Source organism: Orussus abietinus, unplaced genomic scaffold (assembly GCF_000612105.2).
Source record: "Orussus abietinus isolate OABI.00-Male unplaced genomic scaffold, Oabi_2.0 scaffold6, whole genome shotgun sequence".
In the NCBI taxonomy this organism is placed as follows: Eukaryota; Metazoa; Arthropoda; class Insecta; order Hymenoptera; family Orussidae; genus Orussus; species Orussus abietinus.
Genome location: NW_019396002.1, coordinates 1212537 through 1235399, shown reverse-complemented (window position 1 = coordinate 1235399; position 22863 = coordinate 1212537). Strand labels below are relative to the sequence as shown.

Here is a 22863-nt window from a genome sequence, read left to right as displayed (position 1 = left end):
GTGCAGGATGCAATTCCGTGGACTTGGGAATTTCTTCCGACCGGTGCCGATCCTTCAGCTTGAATTTATCTCATATTCCGCGTGACCGAGAGATAGTAAAGGAGATTATCGCCTACTCTACGAGACGAAAGACGGATGTACGTCGTTATAAAAATATATCCTTACAAAAAGGTGCAACTTGACGACAGAGCTTTCAACTTTCCTGAACATTTATTCCTAATCCTTTTTTACGTGATTCTTTACCGTGTATTGTCAAATTTATAAAAAGGTCCAATCTGGCAATGGAGGTTAGAATTATCCCCAGTTTTCCTTCCTAGATCTTTTTCCTTTTCTTTTTTCTTCGTGTGATTTTCGACCACCGTGAAGTTGGAGTAGAAAAAAAAATGCAAGAGTCGGTCTTTGCAAAAAGGTCCCTCCTTATAACGGAAGTTGGAATTTCTGGAGTTTCTCCTATCCCTCTTTTCCGCGATTGCAACTCGACGACCACCGCGAAACTCTGGTCAAAAAACGGAGTAAAAGTCCGTCCTTATAACGGAAGTTGGAACTATCCAAGTCCGGCGTCGTTCGAGGTCCGACCTTTTATAGGTGCGCGAAGGGCCCCTTACAGTTACCGGGTCGTATCCATTTTTCACGTTACTGATTTATCGGTGCAGTACATTTTCTTTTTTTACGGGTGGCAGCGCCCTTAAGCTTCCCATTATTTTCCAGGTCGCGTTAAAGGAGCAATCTCTCGCGGGGAAACTCGTGTATTATCAGCTAAACTTGAGATTAACATTTTTACAAGGAAATTCTCCAATTTCCGATTGTCAAGGATTGCTTTTAAAATCGGCGAAAGCTTGTCTAAACTTCCTTTGGATCTTTTTCTCCGCTTTGAATGCAGTTTTCATGATCGATTTGCACTCACGTCATGTGCTACTTGCAAGGATGGCCCCGGCCTCTAAATATTTATCAGTCCTTCCGCGTCCTCGGAATTCTGGGGGTGTCTTCACCCCCTCGCAAGACTCAACTTCCCATCTTAGCCCCTGCGTACTTTCGGGCTTAAAAAGCATCCCTTGTTACTTACTCCGAGTCGTGGATTACGCGTGTAAAACAGGTGTTCCCACCTCGGCATCAAAAGCGTCACCGTTGAGCACCCTGAAGGGGTGGAAAATGTAAATATCTGATTTTCACGTAAAATAAAGAACTCGTGATCGTTTCAAATAAATCACCCTGAAGGGGTTGAAAAAAAAATGTAAATATTTCATATTCACCGAAAATAATCGCGATCGTCTCGAATAAATCATCCTGAAGATGTTCTGGATTTTCGCGTAAGAAAGAAAGAAAAAAAAAAGACGTGGCCATTTCAGATAAAATATCTTATGGGGGTGTAAAAGTGGATATATCCGATTTTCATGGAAAAGATATGGCGGCTTCCATTTCGTCGAATGGAGGGAAACGATCTTCAGGGTGTTCCAATGTTGACACCGTTCTTAAATGAAGTTAATCCCTTCATTCCCTGGCGAAGGGGGTGGCAGCTCCCAGGGAATCCTCCAGTGCCTCGTTACCAGGAGTCGGTGTTTCCACGGATCCTCCCTTTTCCCTCCTCCGCCTCTTCGCATTTCCCATCGGCATCCCTCCTGGAGAGGCGCGCCTCATCCTTCGCATTTATAAGAAGGGGCTGCCCCACTTCGGGAATAAGCACACCCCCTCTCGGGGGGGAAGGACAATGCAGCCGGGGGTTCCTGATCTCATGAGTTCCTTTTCGGATGAAAATCTCCGAAAAGCTTCCGACCTCTCCAGCTGTCTCCTTCGACTCTCCGTCTGTGAATTCGGGGAAAACCTCCCCGAAGATTAATTCCACCCCCTTGCGACAATATTCAGGAATAATGAGGAATTATTAAGGGAAAGGATCTCGCTGGAAAAAAAAAATCGGGAATTAAGTCTAGAGACTTATGAGTCCTATCTTGAGGTACTTAGCAGGTGAGTCGATGTTAGGTTACGACCTTCCCCTATTTTCGGGCCGAGGGGTTGCATCCCTTGCGTCGACATTCAGAAATTTCTGAGTCCAGTTTCTGAACTTTCGGGGATGCTGCAGAAGGGTTGACGTGCGAGAGGAAGTCGAACACGACAGACAATGGCCTGGAGAAGATCCGAGCCCCAGGTGAGTTCAATCAAGGGGGGTTTGAGGGGGTGTCCACTTTTCTTCCCCAACTTCCCCAGTCGATCAGCCCCCGTTGAACTCGGCGAAACTCCCCTTGTTAGAGCGGGCCTTTAATCAAGGCGTTGCATTAAAGGCCGCGATGTCCAACTTATTTCATTTCGATTTTAATTCCGCCAATCAGGGGGTACCTGACCCACCCCCCGAAAGGATTGGCACCCCTTTGTTAGAACTAAAATCTCTCCGGTAAAACTTGCAATCCCTCTTGCTGCCCTCCACCCTTAGAGCAAACCTCTCAAAAAAATATCAGCCATAATTTGAGCAAACGCCAATTAACAATGAATAAAATAACCCAAACTTTAAAGATATGGTAATCGTAAGTGCCCTCCCTTAAACCTGACCTCACAAAAAATTTCAGCCATCATTCAAACATTATCAACAACGAATAAAATTAGTCAAACGTGAGAAATGGAAATTTTAAGTGCCTCTATATCATCGAGGAGGGGTATGGGTGCTCATTTTTTCCGCGGAAAAATTTCAATCAATCTCCCCCGGGGGGGTTCCCCCCTCACGGAAGGGTCCTTCATTCGGAACGGTGCTTCAGGGAGGGTGGAAAGCGCCCGACAGAGGGGTCGAAAGTTAAATTAGTTCGATCCGAATGGAAAATGAGATCGTTTATAAAATTACCGCTCCCCCCCCCCCTGAGGGGGTTGCGAACCCATGAGTCGAAGCTCGCCTTGCCGATTTCTCCCTCGACACGCGAAGCTGTCGCATTTCCCGACTTCTCCACCCCGTCTAGCTTCTCATCTCACTCCAAAACTCAAAAAAGTCTAGCTAGGCAGTGGGATAAAAAATCCAGGGTCTCGATTTTCCGAAAAGTCGGGCAGAAACGCGAGGGAGAAATTCGGTCCGATTCGGGAAAAGTTATTCACCGTCGCCGGAAAAATTCCTCGGTGGAATGAGAAGGGCGAAAGAGGGGGCGCGGAAAAGTTTTCCAGGAAGCTTGAAGAGAGTTAATCCCGCCGGGGAGGGGGGTAAAAATAAATCCGACGTCTGGGGGGTGGGATTTTTCCCCGAATTTTCCGGCAGCTCTTTTAAAGTAAACAATCGCACTTGAAGCGAATAAATAAACGCAGCGAGTTGCGCGGCAAAGTGGCGGCGCGAGATCGAGAAAGTGAGGTTAGGAAGCAAGAAAAGGGGAAAAAAAGTATATATATATATATATATACTTTTTAAAAAAGTACATATATATATATATAAAGAGAGTCTCGAGAATTTATTCCCCCATTCTTTCTCACGGAGATTCGTTTGTCTCCGTCGTGGTGGCCGGAAGATCGGCGAGTGAAATTGCGCAATAGTCGCGAGATGAAAGGGGGGACGTAAAAAGGTGAATTGTTCGCAAAAGGGAAGAAGAGAGAGGGGCTAGAAGGGGGGGTGGGTGGGTATTGAGGCAAGCCGCTTATATCGCCATAAAAGGGGAAAGAGGAGGAGAGAAAGGAACGACGGTGCAAAGAGAGGGATCGACATACCCGAGGACAAAGGCACATGAAGGGGTTGAAATGAGGGGGGGGAGGGGGGGTGGCAGAACCATGCAATCGTCGATTCGAAGGGTGCTTTTGCAAATTGGAGCACAAAGGGGACTGAAAAAAAGAAGAAGCGGCAGATTAATTGCGAAGGGAAAAATCCGATCTAAATTTTCCTGGATTGTCCCCTTGGTTTTCTGCCCTCCTCATTCCGTGATTTCAAGGTCGGGGAATTGCACATCCTCCCCTCCCCCCGTTTCCTTCCTGGAACCAATTTTTCAGAGTACACAGGAAGGAGGGAATCCCGGCTCGGAGTTGCGCAACGCGACACCCCGTTTGAAAGGATTACCCTCCGCGAACATGTATGTACAGCGGCAATGGGTACACCGGGTTCATTTCATGTCCCCCCAGGACTCGGGAAACATCGAGACTGAGTCGTGGAAAGAAAGGGAAAAAGGGGGAAATTTTGAAAAAACGGGAAAGAATTTTTTCAGTGGAAAGAAAGAAAATGAAAATGAGGGCCGAGTGCCATTTCAGGGATGACGCTCTTGGATTCGACGGAAGGAGGGAATGCCATGAATAATGGCCCTGCTGGAACAAAGGGGGTCGCACCCCTCGAGATGCATCGCACCCCCTGCCCTCCATTTCGGGAACCGGAAATCGAAGGGCCGGGCATTGTTGCACCTGCTTTGCGTTCCTTTCGGCCGTTTAAATCGGTTTCTTGGATCCTGTCTCCCGTTTTTCCTTTTTCGACGGAGCTTTCACGGCGCGTTACCCCCGTGAGAAGGGGGGTGAGGTGAACTTACCCCTTTTTTCGGGTACGTGATACTGCCCACGCTCGGAGGGGAACGTCACCTCGGGGATGGAGGAAAAAAATGGTGAAGGGGTTAAAGCGACCCTGTATCGCGTTTTAATATTCTCCTACCCCTCCCCTTTTTAACCCCCTCTTCATGCTCCAGTTGCCGAAAGTCCCTTGGCTCCTCGGGGGTGCAGCGGACTGCATCGAACGTGCATCGCTTCCCCTTGCGAAATGGGAATTCTGCCGCGGGAAAGAATGGACGGGTGCAGCTTCCGATGCATCGATATGAAACCCCGAGACGCGGATTTCGTGCTCGAGAAATATATGTACGTGCAGCCGGGGGTGGGTTTGTATGGGTATGTATGTTCGATCGCCCCTCTTGGCAAGACGCAACCCTTGGCCGCGCCACCCTGCATTCCGGATTGGGCTGCACTTCCGGAATGCACTTTCTGGCAAGCCGATTTCGCCGATTGCGTCTTAATCGGGGGTGTACCTATATATTGATTTTTTCGAGCTGTGCGATTTAAGGGGATGTAAAAGCTTTTATCAAAAAATAAATTCTTTGATTTACTTACAATTTCGCTTGAGAATGAAGATTTTTTTTAAGTATCGAGATATTCCATAAAAAGTGTTCCGTAAAAAGGTTATGCTTAAATTCTTTTGGAAAAAGTTGCATTTTGAAAGGGTTGAGGCATCCTTTAAACAAAATTCTTCGATTGAACTTTGACAATGAAAGTGTCGGGACATTCCTTGGATAGTCGCGAGTATTGTGCTAAAATTTCGGTTCGAATGAATACCCTTTAAAAAATTGGACTTATTAGAACCAACCATTCTTAAGGGTTTAATATCACCGTAATATGAAATGAGCATCGTGGGCAGCGTTTAAAGAACCGCGCAACGTAGTCATAGGTCAGGGTCGCGCGTCCCCCATTGAGTACACGGCCGGCCATTTAAATTAATCCCGGGCGACCCTTCGGTCGCGATAAATGGGGACAAAATGGGAGATAAATGAAAGAATCGTCGAGAGAAGTGTGGAAAATAATCAATGCCATAGGGAAACCCTCAACACGGATAAAAAAGCCTACAATAGGTACATATTGTCCGCACAGTGGGAAGTCGAGGGGTGGCAGCGTTGCCAATCTCATGGGGTACGACAATCACGCCCTGAACACCCCCTGGACCGGAAGAGGGTCGTCTTCCGATTCAGGCCGATCAAGACACCCCGGCGAATTTTCCGCACCCTCCATTTTTCTCCGCATGGTCCACCAATTCGATTCCCACCCCACCCCTCGTCGCCCCAATTGTCACATGGCAATTGTCCAATCTCTCCCCCATGGAAAGCAAAGAAAAAAAACAATCAGAAATCATGACACAAGGTAATTCCCAAATTCTAAAGATATTTCCCACCAAATCCAAAACCGCCCCTGAGTGACAATTCGCCCTATGCGTTTTTCGCAATAATTTTACATATTTAAAAACGCACCCCCTCGCCACCCTCCATGTCCCACAGAAATCGTTCAGATTCGCCTCTTAAAAAAAAAGAAATTATAAATCGTGACACAACTTTCAAATCCTTTGGGGACTTTATCCCCAGATTCGAGGGCACTCTCGGTCAGGACTTCGCCTCGCGGGGGTGCGTTTTCCGCGGCGGTTCCGCGGATTTCATGTAAACGGCGCCCTTGCAGGGTTCGTCGCTCGCCATTCATCCGTTCTTTACGGTGTTCGGTCGTTCGGTTCGGAACATTTGTCCGAAAGTGGGCTTCTCAGGGGGGTTGCACCCCCGCCAGTCCAGTAGACGTTTGTTTTACTGCCCCCTTCCTTAAGACTCGGTACCCTCCCCCGTTTCCCCCGGGCCCTGGCCTTTGCACTCTACTCCTCTTCTTTTACAGCCTCTTTTACGACCAACCCATCCGGAGGGATATTAGGTGCACCGGGGTGCTAACATTCGGCCGACTTTGGATTTTTCCGAGGAAGCTGCGATACGCGGATCGATCTTAAATATCCTCCACCTCCCCCCCTCCCCAAGGGGGGAAACAGGAATATTTATCCCAAGGGGGAGAAACAAAGCGATCGACCCGAGAGACGACCGCTCGTCCTAAATCTCCGCCTGGCGGCGTGTAAATAAATATTAATAAATATTTCACCACCCCCCTATCCCCATCCCGACGATCTCACTGCTCGCAAAACACATAAATCCGGGATTTGCCTGGATTTGCCAAGTCGGCGGAATGCCAAAAGTGGGGTGGACAACAAAAAAAAAAAGAAAATGGAAAGAAACATTCAATGCAAATATCTCAAGCCTAGAGTCCTTGGCCTCCTGAGGAAGATGGAGAGGTTAGGGTCGCCGGTTCGAGGGATTTCCGAAACTTTTCGTAGGTTTTCTCGAGACTCTCAGGGGTTTCCGGTAATCGTGTATTTTTCCCGGATTTTCTTCCCTCGGAATTTAATGGCCGCGTACACCCGGGAGGGAATAAAACACGGCTTGCCGTCTATCTCGGTCTCCCTCTTAGGTAATGTTGCAGAACCTACCCCCCCCTCTCTAGGGGGGTGTATCTTGTCGCTCGAGTGCAATAAACATGTCTGAGCGAACAAGGGGCGATAAACATCGGCGGGGAAATTTCCTTTTCGAGATTCATCCGCCTCCGGGATGAGCTTGCGCAACCGTGGGATTATGTTTCCGCTTCTGGTGTATCGCCTCCAAGTGTCGCTATCACGATTTCAGGGGGTTCCCCTAATAACGACCGATAACGGAGAATTTCCGGAAGAGGTGTTTCCGGCAATTATTCGAATTATTTCGACTTTATAAGAATTTATAACGATCTTTGTCCCCGGGCTTTCCTATGGCTTAGCTCTCACCCTTGACCCGGGTCAACGTTACTTTCGTCGCGACACGTGGCACTGTTATCACTGTCATTATCGATTATCTCCGTCACTATCGACGACTCTTTAAATGCACTCCCTTCGTCTCGGAGAAACCTCCACCCTGATTTATGGAGATCTTGTTAAAAACTCATATTAAAAATCCTCCGCCAGGAACCCTGGAAAAATTCCCCCCCCCCCCCCTCTCGATATATCCAGACCGTCATTTTCTCTCGATGCACTTCCCCGGCCGAAACTTTCGATAACTCGAGGGAATCACTTCTCGCAAGTGAAGACCGCGGATCCCTTCCCCACTAAGCGAATTAAATTACAGATTCCCCCTTTTTCCTCCCATTTCCCGGTGCCTCTCTTAATCCTCCCCCCCCCCTTATCCTATCGGTCCTATCTTAATCACCGAGATATCACTCCTTAAGAATCATCGGAAGAGCCCACTCGATGACTGGTGTGACCCCAGAGAATTATTTCTGGCCGAGGAGCACACTTTTCAGTCCCTCCCTCCTCCTCCCTCCTGCCCCTCCCGTTCTATGCGACACTCATGACGGGAATAGAAATCCGCAGAATGGTCGCGATCGTCGACGGCAAACTCGAAATTCTCCCGCTTCTCGGGGATTCCGTGGCGCTTTTTCCGGAAAACCCCACAATTTTGAATTTTTTCACCCCTTATCCGGATTTCCTAATCTTTTCCTTAATTTTTCATCCCCCCCATTCTTTCTTTTATCCAGGATACCTTAAACGGAATTTCTGTCGCCTCTCGAGGATTTCGAGTCTCCTCGAGAATTGCCCCCGATTTCGATTCTTCGCCTCCGAATTTGTACTCGATTTCCCTCATTCTTGTTTTTTTTTTTTGCCCTCTGTGCTCAGAATTTCCGATATTTTCAGCGTTCCTTAATCCGAGCTCTCGCCTTGAAACTCCTCCCGGTGGCGTTGATTCTTTTTCTAGGAGATCGTTGTATCCTTTTGTTCGGACCGATTGGACAATTGGGTGGGGAGGGGGAGGGGAACAATCGGCGGCACCGTTTGACGCCATTCGCGAGAAAGGCAAACGTCGGAGGGACGATAATACGCGAAGTGTCACGAAGTGATACACTCGAGGAGGCCCTCTCGTGATCGCCTCAAATTAGATGCTCGTGACCCCTTACACGTTGTCACGTAACTTCTGAATACTTTAGGTATGTTTCCCCGTCCCCCTTGCGTGACAGGAATTTGTCGAGCACTCGGAACAAGGGGGAAAAAAAAAGGAAATGGAAAATAAATCCCCGACTTAACAAGTTCACTGTCAGGCTCTGGGGGAAGACCCCTTTCCCTCCACTCGCAATGCACATATCATTTGACATAAGGATAAGAAGGATGGAACTTTTCTTCTATTATATTTCTTCTATTATATAATATTTTCTTTTCATCAACGCGATACGTTGAAAGTGCAAGTAGAGATCCGTGTAAATCGCTGAAAATCGCTGAAAATCGCTTGAAATCACCGGAACGCTCTCACAATTTTAAGGCCGAACGTTGCTTGTCATATGAAAATGAAAATCAAAGGCAACCGGCTCTCGAAGTAGGACATCGGTGGGAACGATTTCATAATGAAAGTTCATAATGAACGGTTCATAAAATGAATTTCAAGGCGTAGGGTGAACCTCGAAATCCTTCCATGTTTCATTTGAGACGCGAAATAAGGAGAGAAAAATCTCCCATTTCCTGCATTTATAATTTCTTTTGTTTTCGCCTTCGGCGCCGTGATGGCACTTCGTCAAAGTCGGGTTTCGGTAAAAAAAAAAAAGGAAGGCGTTTTCGCATCGCAATGAAAAAGGAAAAGTTTCTTTCCCTGCGTTTATAATCTTTTTTGTTCTTCGTAAAATAATTTCCTTTTGCACCAGGTCAGTATTTTTTTTGTATCCCAAGATTTGGACGTGGCGAAGTTTCCCGGGGGCCTTCGCCGCCGTAATGGCACTTCGTCAAAGTCGGGCTTCGGTAAAGCGGCGCTTTCGCATCCCCCGCGATAATGGGCGTATCGGCAATCGTTCGAGCTCCGTCTGGGAGCCGTTCATGCGGCAAAGTTCATCGAATGTTCGGAACGAGTGGCGTGCGGCACGAAACTCGAGAGCTTAACCTGCCGTGACTTACCCCCGCGAGAGGCTGAGTCTTTCGAGCTTAAAGCCGAGGGGAGGCTCGCAAAGCGAAAATCATGCCGAGCACCCGAGAGTGGATCTTTGTCCCGAAATTGTGAGGCGGTAAATCGTTTAGGTCGAAAGTCAATCGCTCCGATTATGCCTGATATCGAAAATCAGACCTCCCTCCTTTAAGTATTCAAGCTCACCCCGAGTGCAGCTATAATATCTAACGAACGTTGGGAAATAATTGAAACCATATCTATGAAAAACAGCATACACGATAGATAATAAAAAGTGAGATTAAAAAAATTCCAGCGGGGAGTGAGTTTTTCCGGTTTCGAGTAAAATTTGAAAAAACCAACCCTAGCCAGGTAGTGAATGAAAAATCGTCCGGAATGAGGTGGATAAATGATCCTCAATGAATATTGCGGGATAATTCAATGTTACTATGAATAAAGTATGTACGACGGGCGTTAATAATTAGAATTAAGAAATCTGGGAATTCCGGAATCGGGGTGAAAATTCAAAGGGGGAGGGGGTTGAATTTTTCCGATGCCACGGAAAATTTAATACCGCAGAGACGTGACCTTGGCCAAGTCATGAATGACTGTTGCGGGCCATTCAAGGTAGAGACGCACTTCCGGGACGAGGATCGATGCCTGGCCCTCAGGGGTGCAGGGGGTGGCTCTCCAGGTGAGGATCGGGGTTCCCATGGAGACCAGCCTCCCCGGAGGCGTAGGTCATGGTCATCGGTCCGCACAATTTTGTCGATCGACTTCTAAACCACTGTAAAATAAATATCCCACCTTCCGGAGTCCCCGCTGATTTATCAGGGGGTGTTTCACCCCCTAGTATCCATTTTCGAGAGCCTGGGAGTATATGCAGAACCTCCAGGATCCTCCACGGGGCTCGCCTTTTAACCTCGAGTCCTTGGTCAATAACAAGGACCGACTGCTCTCCGCTCGAGGGATAAAGGGTTAAAAGCACCCCCAAATCGTCTCATTCTACATTTTCGCCTGCAACCCACCCTCGACCCTATATAGAGTCCTTAACGAATGGAGAATAGATTGGGGTCGCAATTAATAGCGATAATCGAACCGTTAACACCTCTTTCTAGACCGAGATAGGGTTAATCGCGCGACGCCACCCCGGGGGGTCGATCGATATCCCCCCCCCCGAGATCTCGATATGCAAATGTCGGAATATAAATCAAGTTCCGGGGGCAATTCGCAGCCAAGTCAACTCCCCTTGGAATATTCAATTACCCTTTTCGAAGGTTGGGATCTGGCTAAAAGCAGCCCCCTTTTCTTATTTAATTTCCTTAATATTTCATCTCCTCCCGGGGGAGTGCCACCCCTTTCCTCCTTTCCCTCATTCTACATATACGTGAATAAATGTATATACACCCAGGCATGTATACATGCACCTATGTACCCTTCTTTGAAGATGTTCGGTGTAGGATGTAATAATCCTCCCCACAATTTCGACCGGAAATACACCCACCCCATCGAAAGCCCTTTGATCCATTATAAATTCCCCTCCATTGCCAATGTTTCGAACGGAAGAAAGTTGGCAAGTCTCAAGGGACGTTTTTCTGGGAAGGGTAGTTTTTTTTGGAGGGGGGGGGGCGGATTATTAACCGCGATATTTCTCTGAGTCCACCCCTTTCCAGTTGGGGTGAGTAAGTATCCTCGGGAGCGCGCGACGCGTCGCCGCGCCGCCGCGCCGCCCCGCCGGTAACGCGACGCCGCGTCGCCGCGGCCGTACGGGAAAATCGAGAAAGAGGAATCGCTTTTCCGGGAAAGTGCGCCACTCGGCCCGAATAACGACGGCGTTGCACTGGGATACGCCAGAGGGGCAAAGTAAATTAACCGAGTCGGGGAGTGCTAATAAACGCGGAAATACACCACGTCGGGAAAACGGACGCTCCGTTTGTGTCTAATTGCTCCATACGATATCCTCGCTCGATATATCGGTTAACGTACGAGACCTTTATGCGAGTAATTCGAAGCTTGCGCTCTGATCACCGCGAAAAAAAAAAAGAAATGAAAAAAAGCCCAAAAATTTCCAATATTGAGATAAGACATTTATGATGCGTAATTGCTCGGTACGATATCCTCGCTCGATATGCCGGTTAACGTCCGAGACCTTTATGCGAGTAATTCGAAGCTTGCGCTCTGATCACCGCGAAAAAAAAGAAATGAAAAAAAGCCCAAAAGTTTCCAACATTGAGATAAGACATTTATGAAGCGTAATTGCTCCATACGATATCCTCGCTCGATATGCCGGTTAACGCCCAAGAAGTTACTTTTTACTCCAATATTTTACCTCGGAGCCTGCGCTTTGACCACCGCGAAGAAAAAATGAAAAAGAAAGGCCAAAATGTTCTTATCAACGATATCGACGATAATAAGAGGTTAGATTATGATATTCTGGCTCGAGGTGTTCGCGAGAAAGAAAATGATCAGAGAGGAAAAGAAACATGGAAGAAATTGGAAAAGGTTCTTATCAACGATATCGACGCTTAGAAGAGGTTAGGTTCGGTTAGGATACCTCGGAGTATCGGCTCGGAAGTAGGGCCGTAAAGGTGCGTTTAAGGGTAAGACCTCCCGGAGGTGGCGGCGCGCGCTCCAATATCCTCGGAAAACAGCCCCCGGTTTTCTTAACGCGCCCAAGCAAACAGAAATGTTTATCTTCCCTATAAGCGCTGACCCGAATCGCAGGGACGCCTGTTTAGCGCTAACTTCGGATATTCGAGGGTTATTATATGGTGATGAGTTTTAGGTGGTCGTACCGTAAAGAGACTCGGGCGAGTGGACGAGCGACTTGGCGCGGGCCTCAGTCGCGCCTCTTTTTCAGGGGCTCCGCCTGATTGGATTTTTTACTGGCGATGGACATTCAAGAAAATGTCATCTCAAGGGATGACATTTTTGGTGTTACAGACTTCTTTAAATATATTTCAATTGACACGGCAATGGGTATATTCTTGAAGTAAAGAGTCTCGGGCGAGCGAAAAAGCGACTTGGCGCGGACCTCAGTCACGCCTCTTGCAAAGCGCCTCCGCGTTTCCTGGACTTCCCTCTCCCCTCCTCTCATCCCAGCGCGGGATTTTAATTATTCTTTGAGTGCACGTCCCCTGCAGGTGTGTTTAATGTCGCAGAGCCATGTGCCGAGGAGCCTGGGAGAAAAATGGATGAGATGCAAAGGTCCGCAGAGGGAGAGAACGAGAAAAAGAGAGGGAGAGAGAGAGAGAGAAAAAGAGGGAGAGCACCCCCAGGGGGTGCGCGCGGCCCGAATATTTCCCGGGGCGAGGTTCTCTCAAGAATGAGAAATCAAGGGAAAGTCGCGCTGGCTTTCGCACCCCCTGCTTTCGATTTCTCGCCCTTCCACGGGATAGGGGGATGAAATCAGTCCGAAAAGGGGCGCCGAAATTGGCGTCTCCCTTAACGGTCAAGGGGTGCGTCCACACTCCTATCCATCCTCGCTTTTAAAACGCACCCCTGGCGTAGGGGGAGGTGGCGCCTCCTGGAGGTTTCAAGGGTGGTCGACACCCTTTCGCTACTTTTATCCCCGATCTCTCCCAAAATTTCTTGGGTCTCCTCGAAAGGGTGGAAACGGAGGGGTGATAAAACGGGAATTATACTGATTAGGGTGGAGAAAAATCGGGGCTTCCGATTTTCTGGACTCGAACGTCCCACCCCCTCGCTTAGTGGAGGGGGTTGCAATCTCAGGTAATGCGATTGAGTGCGCCGACCCAAAAGGGGGTGGGATCGCTCTTCCAGGGTGAATCCAATCTGCTACTAGTCGGGCCACTTGCCCGGCTCTCTTTTATCAATTATCAATTATCAGTTACCAATTATCAGAGAGGACCCACTCTCTCGTTAGGGGCGACTCGCGAGCCGGGTTTTTCGCCCCTCTCGACCCTCTCGTGCAAACCACCCTTCGACTTCCTGTTGACACAGGAGGGGGTTTCCCAAAAAAAATTCCAAATTCGTGAGTCGCTTTTTTGGCCTCGACCCGCGCAACGTCGGGGGTGGAAAAATCGAAAAAAAGAGGGCGAGACCTGCCGAGGGTTAATTACTGCCGAGGGTCGTTTAAGCGCGTCTCATTTGAATAAGAGCCAACGTAACGTCGAGTCGCTCCAACCCTTCGAGTTTGTGGGGGGGTTGGGGGGACCAACCCCCTCCGACTTGCGTTTCGCGGCGATGCTTCCTTGGGGGCAAAACCTACCCCCTGCGGCCAATTTCCGTTGGTCCCTTTATGGGGATAATTAGTTGGCTTTTTGCTCATCTCGACTTGACTTTTCCACCCCCTTCTAAAGTGGGGTTTCTCTGGAAAATCTCCCATTAAAAGGAGGAAATTAATATTACAGCTAATTACTACGTAGAGAGTGTAAATAATTATTGTTAGTGTACGTGTACCCGAGTTTCCCAACTCGTTACCATTCAACCCCGATTTTCCCATTTCAAGCCGATTGCTTACGACAATAATTCCGCGTAATCCTCGGCCGATGCGGCCGACTAATTAACGCCGCGTTTATTACCGAGCTCTAAGCACGGCCGGGATAATGGGGATCGACCCGTAAGTATAAATGAAGAAATTAGTCGGAAATCAGCCGCCGACTAATGCAGGGTGCACTTTCTGCCCCAGGTAGACCGCACCCTGGTGCTGAACGTGTTAATTAATAGTGCCGAGCGTTATCTAGGAATTTCTGCCTAGGGAATTATTAGACTGCACCTCCGTCGCGAGATTACCGCTTAGTCTCTGGCAAAGAAAAATTGCAGGTTCGATTTGTTCTAAAAAAAGAAGAAAAAAAAAGGAATTTACATGGTCCCTTATCAAGGAGGTGATAACCCTTTTATCCTCTTCCGCCAAGAAGTTTGACATGTTAATACCGCGTGAGCACAATTTCCTTCCTCGAGGAACCATTTTTTCTTCCCTCTCCCCCTTTTTCTGTTTTTCAACCCCCTCGACATTCGGCATCCGTTAACGAGGGAAATCCTCCAGGAATCAGGAAGCGAGTCCTGCGACGTGAGGACGAGTGCATCCTCGTTAAAGGAGGGAAAAGTTCCCAGCTGCGAGGACTCCCAGCAAATCAGAATTGTTTAGTTACACAGAATTTCCCCTTTCCCCGCGGACGAAGTTCGAGTAGGGAGGGGGGGGCATGCTAATGCAGAAATGTTGCCGCACTGCATCTGCAACTGCAACGGCGTGTCGGAGCTAATGCAGCTCCAACGACACCAAGGGACTCCCGACCTGCCCCAGGTTGTGTCTCCGGACATCCGGCTTCTTGAATGTCCTCCCATTCTTTTTTTTTCTCATTTCTTCGCCGCCCGATTCTTCCTGCGAGAAATAGATGCACCTGCAAGTGCGCGAGGAGTCGCGTTAAAATTCCTGGAAAAGGATCACCATGAAGAGGCTCCTTACGAAACTAAATCAGCTATCATATTCGCCGGTCGAAGCGGATAAATCGACCCCAAGTAAAGTCCTCCATCTCTGTTACAAATGAGCAGGCACAACATTCTAGGACTCCAGGAATTTTGTCGTCTGCAATGAGACCTCGAACCCGACGACCTCCTTGGCAAGGGGCGAAAGTTAACGAGAGCGTGCTTTATCTCCGCCTCTCATCTCTAGATCCGTAGCATACAGGTCCAGGGTGATAATGTTAGGGAGGGGGGGAGGGGGGGGGAGATTTCGGCAAATCCGGATCAGAATTCTGCAGACCGTCTGCTCGTAAAGTCGGCGAAATTTCGGGAAATTTCGTCCGGGCGAGGAAAAGGGTGTCTTCAACGGTGCACTTATAAAAAAGGAAAAACTTGCGCACCCTCGAAGTACATTTACGGGTTTATATGAAAAAAAGAAAAAAACAAGTTGGAGCACCTTCGAGGAACTCCAATTTTGGTCGGAGGTTACGTCCCTCTTCCGATCCATGCAGAATCAAAAAGCGCATCCCTTATCCGCTAAGTTTTTTTCCCTCCCACGTCTGTTTTCCTCGATTTCCGATCCCCGGGCGTTATCCGCCCCCCCTCCCGGTGGCCATTCGTCATAATTTATTCGTCTCGCGCCTCCACCTTGGAGGATGCCGGGGATGAGACGTCAGGGCCGCGAGAAGAATGTCGCGCCTCGGCCCCCCCGAGAACGGGCAAATAGAAAATCCACGACGAGGAGATGGGGTAGCGATTGATCGATGGCTCTTCTTCGAGGACGTCGATATATCTCGGCCGATATCGCCCCGAAGAGTTCTCGAGGTCTTTTTCCTGTTTTTCTTTTTTTTTTTTTCGTTGCTCTCGAAAGTTCTGAAAATTTGGAAAATTCGTGAAATTGCTAAATTTCATGAAATTTCCAAAACTTTTGAAATTCTAAACAAAATTCTTTTTTCCGGGGCCAGGAGGAGATGCACCTGCTAAAGGATCCCTGCACGCCTCCGAGATATTGAAGGGGACACCGCGGTACAAAGAGAACTGGACCGCCTTCAAATGGTCCTTATCGTTCTTATCCTGCTTATCTCTCTTATCGGCAAAGGTCCGAGGTCTCGGCGGTCGGCCTCGTGGTCGAGGTCGACCTAGGGCACGACATCGTCCAACATACGAGCCGTTTGATCCGGGCTCCCCTAATGGCGCAAAATCCTTTCGGCCCTCCTCGAGAGGAGGATTGGGGGGGGGGGGGAAGGGTTCCTCGCTTTGCATTTCCCGGGAGCACTAATGGCGAAAATCGCTTTCCCTCGCCCCCTCATCGGAAGCGGTCTCGGTCGTTCCTTTTTCCCGAAAGCCTCGTCAAACAATGGCCGGGAAATTCTCCGGCACTCGTGGGGGCGATTAGACCCGGGGGGGGGGGCACTTTTCCCCCCATCTCCCATCGTCGTCACCACCGCTGCGAGTCAGAAACCGTCCGAAATGAATTTTCCTAATTTCCCCAGGCATCTTCCCCCCTGAAATCATCATGAAGAAGAAAGTCGAGAGGAACTTCACCGACGTAGGATCAAGAGAGGAGAAAGTGACGCATAGAGGAAGGGGGGGGGGGATGCAAGATAAAGATCCTCCTCGAGAGCCGACATCCACCGGCAGAAATGGCGGTGAAAGAAACGAAAGAGGACACCTCTGCACCCCTTCCTCGAGGTGGATCTCCACCTCGACCTCCACCTCCCCCCTAATGGGGGGGGGACAACCTACAGGGTCCATGGAACGAGCCGGACCGGGATCGATATCGTGTCAAAGGCGACTAAACTGCAGCGGAACGCACCCGATCAGCCCCTGCATCCCGAGATAACACGACCACCCCCTCACTCCCTCCCTCGAATTTCCCCCCCGAATATCCCATGGCGTCCAAAGTATAAATTCAAAGCCGTCCTCCAAGGAATCCTCCATTTTCCTTTGTCCCAGCCTCCGTGAGAACTGCTCCTCGGTGCGGCCTCATAAATTGCATTTAGTTCCTCTCCCTCTAACCTCCCTTTTCGTTTCTCTCCCCCCCCCCCCGCTTTTTTTTTAATTCCTGCACTTCCTTACGGACTCTCATTTCCCGGGAAGGGGGTCCAAGGGGAGGGAGGAGCCGCCCGGATCATCCCGCGGGACTTCTGCGACGAGAGGAAGGACTCTTGGAGGAGTCTGCAGGACTGCGATCCCCCCCAATGCCTTCCAATGCCCCCCCACTCACCCCATATCCTGTGGGATCTGGCGCACCCAATGATAATGCACTTTGTAGGCCGCGTGCAGCCTCGGTGGCGCGTGCACCGATGCAACTGCACCAGACGTCATTCGTCGCGTACTCGGCGAGCACGTAACGACCGGGTAATACTGCCAGGACGTCGTTCCCTGGGCGGCGAACTTCAGGGCGAATCGAGTCCCCCGTTCGAGACTTTGTCGAAGTGCCATTTGCATTTCTTTAGAGGAGGAGGAAGAAGGGTGGAGAGGTAAAAAGCGAGATAGGGAAGGAGGAGACGTCCCCAAGATTCGGGAAAATGGCAGGAAATTATGAAAAACGACGTCATTTTTTGGGGGCTCCATGAAAGAAAGAGAGAAGGGTAGAAAGATGTAAGAGGGGGGTTCGTCAAAATTCGGGGAAATCTCAGGAAAATTAAAAAAAAATATATATATATTAACGTCATTTGCCGCGTGATGGTCGAAGTGACTAGATGGGACCTCCCTGATAAAGTTGGAAGAAATGGAGGGGAGGTAGAAAATTGGTATTTATTGAGTTTCGGATTGAAGCGGCTTCATGGGGGGTGAATAAAAAAAAAACGGGGGTAGAGTAAACGCAAATGGATAAAGGGGTAAATAGGCGGAGCAGGGGGGACGGGATTTCCAGGGGCGCGGCGGCGAATGCGGATTTCGAGGGTGGTTTTTTTTCGCAATTGCGGCGATTCCGGAAACCGGAGCCCCGGACCGATCGGGTCGACAAAGAGAATCCCAGGCCGGATATTCGAAGCTTGCGAGATTAAATACTGGTCGGGCTGTTTCGGCGCTGTGGGGTGGGACAGGAGGAAACCCGTAAAATGGGAGGAACGATTGGAGGAAAAATCGGGGAAAGAGGACGGAGGAAAAATCGGAGGAAAGGTTCGAGAAACCAGAGAAAAAAAAGGAACTCCGAGGAAGATGTCGGGGGTAAGGCTGAAGGACAATCGGAGGAAAAGTGGGGGGGAAATCGAAAGAGGTATCGGAGGAAAAGAAATCGTAGGAATAGAAAATCGTAGGAATAGAAAATCGTAGGAATAGAAAATCGTAGGAATACAAATCGTAGGAATAAAAATCGTTGGAATAAAAAATCGTAGGAATAGAAAATCGTAGGAATAGAAAATCGTAGGAATACAAATCGTAGGAATAAAAATCGTTGGAATAAAAAATCGTAGGAATAAAAATCGTGAGGAAATCCAAAAGGAAATTAGTCGACAATATCGCAGGAACGGAAAATCGGACGGGAACATCTCGCGGGCACAGAAATCGGAGGAAAACCCGGAGGAGGTCTAAAGTCCCCGAGTTGTTGCGAGCTCGAGGGAAAATCGCTCGAACCCTCGCCGGCCATTTTACTTTTTTCTCCCTCTCGAACTTCCATCCCCCTATTAATGGGATTACTCGGGAGGATGAATCGGGCCGAGCTTTCGCCGGTGGACGATCGCGGGGACGAGAATGGCCTCTCGTAGTCCTCGGGTCCTCGGATCAAAGAAATCCCCGAGGGCGTCCAATCGCGCGGATTGGTGCACTCGCGAATTATGCGAGCGCCGTTATCAGCGAGGGAAAGAAAAGAAAAAAAAAATAAATAAAAGTCCATTGTACCTCTCGACATCACACAACACTAGACGTCTATTCCGACATTGATTTCCGAACGGAACATAAATACTGTCAACGTAAAATTTTGCTTTACAATTCTCACCGATTCTTGGCGGAAAAATTTCTTAACACAAAACCCTTAACAAAAAAAAAAAAAGAAAAAAAATGTTTCGACAAGAAATGTTTTAAATCAAAATGTTTCAATAAGAGCCTTTATACATTTTTCTTATTTTTTTTTTTTTTTAACCTAAGACAAAAATTAAGAGAAAATGTGAGACATTGATAAAGTGATCCGGGAGGATTGGGAGGATCTCCCGCAGCTTATCATCCGCATTACGTCGAGCTGGTTAAATTGATTAGTGACAAATCGTTCCGAGGGGTTGTCTCGCATATCCAGTATAAGCAAGGCGGAATATCGGATGGCTTATGCGAATCTCGTCTAGATATACCGGATCGCTGCATAAATTATGCCACCTCGCGGGATTCCGCGCTTCTCGGATCGGCGGGAAAATCGCAATTAAAAGGCCGCAAAGCGGGACCCCTGCGGCCCATTGGGCGCGTATCGCGAGGAGAGCTCGCATTGAAAGGCTGAAAGCAGCTTTGTTCACCCTCGCACGCGCGAATGCATCTTTCGTGCGAATTCTGCCCGACTTAAGGGTAGACGCAACAGGTCAGCCGATAGCCCTGCAACATCGATTTTTCTTTTCCTCCATAATTTCCCTTCCCCAAGAATCTAAGGATTTACCTCGCATCCCCCAAATCATTAATTATTTCTCCGTCCCCGAATTCGCAAGAAAATTCCCTCCCCATCGAATCATCCCTCGCAACAATCGCACATTTAATTAAATAAAAATCAATTTGGCAAAGTACTCTGAAAAACGTCGTAAAAAAAAAATCGTCAGTCTCGTAAAACACACATTTTTCGAATCTTCAAAAATCTCCAGATTCGCGTATCCCTACTCGACACCCCAATAATAACTATTTAAACAATGAACCCTCCAATCCAAGCCCAAAAGTTCCAACGATGCATCGAAGAAACTCGAGGAACCGGGAGAATTTTTTTCCGCATGATAAAAAAAAAAGGGGGAGGGAAAAGAAAATTCACGAGAGCATAATAGTACGACATTTAACAATGAGAGTTCTCATCCGTTGAGTGAAAATCCCAGGTGAAAGCAGAAGTTCCCATTTTCCTTCGATCTCAAACCCGGCAATCAGGTCTGGGCTGAATCAGCGCGGCGAAAGAATCGCTGAGGGAAGGACAATGGCCGCGGGGGTGATGGGGGGAGGGGTATGCACCTCGCAATGAAGGTCCTTGAAGTACAGAAGGATACCACGAGAGGATCCATCGTGTCCGGACTAACTTATTCCATTGGACGGTGCCAGGAGTCCCGAAAGTCGCGCGATTCCCGGGGGACTTTTCATCCCGTGGGGGTTGGGGATGCACCCTCCCCCCCGGGGGGGGGAGGGGAAAAAGGGGGCGGCCAGAGTTGCCAGCGCACCAGAAATAATAACGTCGATGGCGGAAGCCGGCGAGACAATGCTTTGGCGAAGTTCGCGGGGGGTGTGTCGCCCCCTCCTGGGGGGGGGAGATGTGGGAGAAGGGCGACGGGGATGGTCCCAGGGCCGGCGAAAACAAGTTTTCGGGGTCTCTTATCACGGCCTAGCCAGCTGTATCGTTGTCGGCAAGATAACGAGCTCCTGTACCGAGGCACCCCCCCCCCCAGTATCTCTTCCTCCCCCAAGCCCTGAATCGCCCCCTGATCGAACCACCCCACCATGTACACCTTGGATGATGTAAAACGAGTCCTTCCACCGTAGGAACATTGCCTAACGAAGCCGGGGGTAACGATGCCAATTTGCCCTGCATTAGGGGTGTCTTCCTCTTGGTCGGTCCTCACCCTCCGATTCGCCCTCTTGGAGGGAAACTATCCCGGATATGTTAACCGTTCGCAATGGTCATGCCTTCCTTGCAATTCAACCCCTAATTCTGCAGTGGAGGGTGTCTTCCACCTCCTCGAGTTAGTGGGTAAAAAAAAAATCCTAATCGTGAAAAACAGGGAGACTATACCATTCCGTGTATTACGTGGAGATGCAAATCGTTATCACGAGACGTCGGAATAATTTCGACAAGTCAGGTTATAAGATAAATATACACCCCTCTCGAATCGTCCCGATCGATGCCGGGGATTAATCCACCCCCCCCCCCCAGGGGCGGTAGTAATTCCGCGGTTAACTTTATTCGGGAAAATGTACCTCGCGTGACGAGCGGAGCAAACGCCGAAACGAGTTATAAGCGAATCGCTCCGTGATAACCGGGGGTAGTTTTCCACGGGAGGGTAGTTCCCTGGATCGGCTTCCCAATCAGCGGGAATATTTCTGTCCACACCGTTCATGAGTCTTGAATGATTCAAAGCGATCCGGGGTGAAATGTAGCCCGACTCGATTGGGGATTTTCGACATTCGCACACCCCTTCTCGATTCCTTTTTTTTCTTCCCCATCCCCCGCGAGGAGATCCGTCCCAAGTCGTACGATTACGACATCGTGATAACGCTTTTATGCCTCTCCCAATTTTCTTCGTATTTTTAGACGACATTCGAAGTGTCGAACCCCTCGTTGGGGGGTTATTTCCACCCCCGGTGGGTATTCTTGACTTTAAAGGGTGTCTTTTTCCGAGTCGAGAGGACTTCGACGTTTCGATGAGGTTGAAAAAAATCGGGGCGATAAGCTGCATCCCCCACCACTACCCCGAGAGGTATCCCCCGATATTTTCCAAAAGTTTCCAGGCCCCCCTCCGCCTGAAACCTCCTCCGGGAGTTTCCTGGAGAGGGATGATCCTGGTGGAGAAAAGTCGCCCGATAGTCGGGGATGGATCGAAAAATCCACCCCTCCCCCCAACTCGGGGTGGTTCAGACCGGACGGGGGATTGGAAAACTTTCCATGGAGGGGTGGGAAAATCATAAAAATAATGTGGAGGTGGTATGCAGCACAAGACCTCAGGGGGTGCGATTAAAGCGAGCGATCGCTGGACGTTGCAACCCTTTATTCGGATTTAGGGATGGAAAGGCGACCGGAGCTTTAAACTCTAAATTCCCTGCGAGAAGCTTTATGCTCGTTTCCATTTTATCGTGTTTCGAGTTACCGAGTTACAAAATAAAGTACTGCACGGAGGGACATGCAATCGAAGACCTCGGGAGGTGCAATTAAAAGAGGGTGATTGCCGAACTTTGCAATCCTTAATCCAGATCCAGGGGGTGAAAACTCGACCAGGGTCCCAAACTCCTCAGAGAATCTTCACTCTCATTCGTTTCCCTTTTATCGCTCCGGGATATCGACGAGCCACCCCCGAGTAGTAAAAACTTCCTTATCTCGTAGATTACATAATATCGCTCGTCCTGAAAGTAGTTACCCTCTTGAAGGTATCCGTTAATTATCAATAATTAATTGCTACACCTTTACTACTGACACGAACGATGAGTACTTATCCTACACTCCTCAATAAACTCCTCTGTCAAAACACTATCCTTCCCTAACACCTCTTCAACAATGAAATGTAAACACCGCAAGCCTTGAAATACCCCCGAGATTAATTATCACCTCACTATGCAAAGATAAAGTTAACATGGAGAGTAACAAATAACGTTACCAGGGAAAAGTTGGGAAGGCTCGTACCAGCGGCTCGTAAACCAAGTGATAAGGGGTAGTGGAGGTCCAGGGTACCGATAAGACGTCGAGTCTGTCGGAAGTTTCTGAATTTGAAGGTGGACTTCCAGAAAGTGATCGGTAACGGAGATGAATCCGAAGATGGGGTCCATGGGGGGTGCACTGGGAGGGGGGATTAATTTGACTAAAGGTTTTTTGTGGGTTTTCCGGCTGTGGGGTGTATTTTAAGTGATAAGGTGATGAGGTGATTAGACGATAAAAAGTTTATCGGATCTTACCTGCAGGGCTAGCCTCTGGGGGTCGCGGAGTCGGCGGCGCCGCGGAGGTGGCGGCTGGGGTGTCCTGGGCTGCCGCGTCGAGCTCGCCCGGGCGGCATGGCCTCCCCCCTCGGCGGCGCGTCCTGGGGGCGGGATGCTCCGCGTCGCCCAGGACCTCCGCTCGAGCCTGCCGCCGGCGTTCGAATCCCGGTCGAATCGTCTACCTGGGTCCAGCGGA

The 22863-nt window shown here is 49.1% G+C and overlaps 1 protein-coding gene across 1 annotated transcript in view; it reads right to left on the bottom strand.

Annotated features, from left to right (window-relative positions):
- LOC105694282 (inactive dipeptidyl peptidase 10) overlaps positions 1 to 22688 on the bottom strand; it is a 45817-nt gene extending 23129 nt beyond the window's left edge. Inside the window, exon 1 of the mRNA XM_012414799.1 lies at positions 22647 to 22688. The gene's annotated coding sequence lies outside the window, so the exon portion shown is untranslated. The remainder of the gene's footprint in view (positions 1 to 22646) is intronic.
- Between the last annotated feature and the right edge of the window lie 175 nt (positions 22689 to 22863).